At 43.0% G+C, this 3,800-nt stretch overlaps 1 pseudogene; it reads right to left on the bottom strand.

Moving 5' to 3' along the window:
• Positions 1-2,141: 2,141 nt before the first annotated feature.
• On the bottom strand, positions 2,142-3,325 carry LOC101575496 (annotated as a pseudogene).
• Positions 3,326-3,800: the final 475 nt, after the last annotated feature.

Genomic DNA, 3,800 nt, shown 5'->3' with positions numbered 1-3,800 from the left:
GCTAATGTGCTCTCTGTGAAAGCCTGAGAGAATGTTTTCTCTCCATGTGACTCTCCTTAGGCACAGTCTACATCATTGATCGCTTTCCTCTTTGGCCCCATAATCTCCTTGATCAGAAAATTTGGGACACTACTGAGTTACATGACATTACAGTACAGGTTCGCATATGTCCTGAGTCTTAATTGACCTTGAAAGGCTAGGGTGAAAATGTTGGCTTTCCTTGCAGCCCTCCTCTTTCTCTAATTTTGGTCTGCAAACTTATGTTGCTGTTAAGCTTAACCTCACTCTCTGTCTGCATATCAAACATCTTAGGCATAATATGGAACAGGTATTTTTCCTCAAGTATTGATATGTTGAACTTTAAGTCCCTACAGAATACAATAAAAATATTTAAAAATCAGAATATATTTTAAAAATAGGCATGCAAAATTATATACTTCTTATGTTTACACATAAGTCCAAAAATCTCACCATGTACAACCTTGAAGCAGGACAGTCCCACAATATTCGTTTTCCTATCTCTTGCTTTCATTCACCACCCCCTTCTTTTTGAACAACCATCTACCCGAGAGACATCATAGCAGCAACTGGCATGTCATGACAAGCAGCCCATATTCAGAAGACCAGAGTGACAGGCACTCCAAGCATGCAACTACTATTACAGATTACAATCTGCAGTGCAGTAGCTTAGTTCACAGATATCAGTATATAGTCAGGGGAGAATCTTTCCAATTAACTGCTATATTCAAAAATCTTCTGAATATTCTCAGTATCATTGCCTTGCCCATCTTCTCCATATAACTGTATGGCTTGACTTATCCATGTTTCCTAGCTCTTCTCCTTTCCCTCTCTTGATTAGTTAAGTCCTTGAGATCCTTCTTTCCTTTTACTTGTATTATACCTTTCTATTTGTATTTCTTCTTTTGAGTTCTTACACTAGGGAAACTATATCATATTTACACATTTGTGTCTGGTTTATTTCACTTATGAGTATATGTTCAAGTGGCATCCACTTCACTATAAAGGCTTGGAGTTTATCATTCTTAATAGTTGAATAATACTCCATTGTGTAAAAATACCACATCTTTTTCAACCATTCCTCAGGTGATGGGCATCTTGGTTGTTTCCAAGATTTGGCTATCACAAATTGTGCTGCTATAAACATAGGCACACATATTTCACTATGATATGATGTTTTCAATTCCTGTGGGAAAATTCCCAGTAGAGGAATAGCTGGTTTAAAGGGGATTTCCAGTCCAACTTTTCTAAGGAGTCTTCACACTGATTTCTATCACGGTTGCAGCAGTCTACATTCCCAGCAGCAGTGGAGAAGGGTTCCTTTTTCCCCACAGCCTCTCCAACATTTGTTGTTGGTTTATTTCTTTATGATAGCCATTCTTTCTGGAGTAGTTTTTACTAATATTGTTTAGAGAAGATATCATGCCTGCATCTTGTCCTCTGAATAACTACTATGAAGACAACAATATGCATTGTATTGGTTATTGTAAAAGTTCTACTAACCTATTTTGAAACTGTTTCATCACTATTTTATATTTGTTCTCATTAAAATGAATAAAAAATATTTAAAAAATAACAATAATAACTTTTGATTTAATAAAAAGCTCCTTTTCTTCCCATGCACACCACAGGTATTTAATGTGAAAGATTTGGCCTCCTTACACATTGTTATACATTTGTGAAGCAGCAACAATGACCACTGATAATTTGGTATTTCTACTTATAGTTGCTCCAAAACTCTTCAGTTTCAAAAAGCCATTATCCAGTGTTGCCATGAAATATACTGTAGAGTCTAGGTAGCAAGGATTTGTTCAAAAACCAATGTTATGTCAAAGAATTATAAAGTAGGGCATTACACTACATTTCTCGATCTAAGAGTGAAACCTAGGAAAAGTCACTTACTATTTTATAGAAGAAATAAAGACTTGCAAAAGCTGATTTTTGGTTGCATATTTTACATGCTGTGTGGATTTGTGGCATCAGGTAATTGAAGCAGACATGCACTGTAATTTATCCCTGCACTGTATTCTAGTTCCCGCCCACGTCACCCCAACAATCTACTATCATATTCCAGGTACTGTGGATATGAATCCAAGTCATCCCAGACAATCCAGTGAACAAAGTTAGTGTAATGCATTGGTATGAAGTGACATACAAAAAAGTCCCTTTAAATCTTCATCAAAGTTTTGCTGTAGAAGAAAATTGGCAGCCAAATTCTCATTCTTCTCACAAGCAAAATATGCTTGTATCACAAGTCCTTCAGGAAATTGTTAATGCCTTTAACCTTTCTATAGCTTCCTTTTCCTGAGGTGTTACTTGGATGTAGTTCATGTGCCCGCTTCCAGCTTCTGCAATTCCTCCGCTGCCACCTCCACCACCTCTGCCTTGAACACCAGCTTCCTGAACTGGTTCAACTCAACATCTGAATAAAATGCTCCTGGTGTTGGCTAATTTGCTGCAGCAACCGAGGATTCTCTCGACCTATCTGTTGTAGCAATGCTGGAAGCAGGTAAGGATTCTGTTGAATAATTTATCTCATCTATTGAAACTGAGACTGATTCTGTAAAAACTCAACGGGATGTCCCCCCGAACTTGTTGTCACTGCTGGTATAGTTGCTCCAGCTGCAGCCACTGCAGTGACCTGAGGTGCCCCAGTGCTAGCTGCTTGAGGAGGGTCAACTACAGCAGGACTTACTCTATCTCCAGGGATTCCCATTAAAAGATATCCCCCTGTTCTGTCAGGGTTGTTGAAACTGGCTCTCAGGGCTGCAATTACTTGCTCTCGTTCATAGCCCATAGACATGATCTCAGTCACCACATTCTCATAAGACTGACCTGTCCCAAGTGCACTTGCTGCATCTTCAAAAAGGTTTGACCGAGAAAAATGTCTGGAGGTATTGTCAGTTGACCTGGGGCTGCTACCTGGCGGCGTCTCTGCTGGCTTTTCTGCAGGCTTCTCCTGCTAAGCTGCAGTAGCAGGCACAGGTTCAGAAGACGCCGTTGTCACTGTTGGAGTGATGGACGCGGGTGTGGATGTGAGAGGCAAAGCAGGAACAGGGGTTGGTGCCTAAGCCATAGCTGTTGCTGTGGAGGAAGTAACAGCAGTGGGGCTGGCAGTGCTCGATTGCTGTGTTGTATCTGGTGCTGGTGTGGTCACTGCTTTGGGTTTTGTCACTATAACCACCACAGAGTTTTTCTCATCAATTTTATATACTTTGAGAGCAGTATCATTATTGAGGATTTTACTTGCATAAATTAATTATTGACCTGCTACTGGGAAAGCATCTTTCCCTTTTTCAGATTCCATCTTCACTTCTCCTCCGGGTCCTTGTAGATCTTTTTGACCTTTTTTTTTTTTCCTCCCAGAACCGGGGATTGAACTGAGGCCCTTACATTTGTCAGACAAGCACTTATTCTACTGAGCCATCGCCCCAGCCCCCTTGTAGATCTTGAAAGTCGGCTGCTGGAGGGTCTTCAGGGTGACCAGCATGGCGCCGCTGCAGAAGCCTGCGCCTGGTGCGCGCCGCTGGGCGGGGTCTGGGACCAGGCGTCCCCAGGGTCTCACGCGCTCCTCGCGGGAGGAAGGCGGTGGGGCGGGAGGGGGTGCGGGGGGATGTGGGGGCTTGTCACATTCGCCCCGTGGAGCGGCCTGTCCCCTAGCCCGTGCTCCGGGCCACGTCGCTGCGCTCGCGACTGCGGCCTTCCTGCAAGGCTCGGGCCACCCCTACTTCCGCACGCGCCAGCCACTGAGCCCATGGGAAGGGCACGGGGGGGGGGGGGGG

The sequence above is a fragment of the Octodon degus genome, unplaced genomic scaffold (genome assembly GCF_000260255.1).
Source record: "Octodon degus isolate 3935 unplaced genomic scaffold, OctDeg1.0 scaffold00117, whole genome shotgun sequence".
NCBI classification, from domain to species: Eukaryota; Metazoa; Chordata; class Mammalia; order Rodentia; family Octodontidae; genus Octodon; species Octodon degus.
The sequence above is the reverse complement of the archived record's forward strand: the minus strand, read 5'-3'. Positions and strand labels throughout refer to the sequence as shown.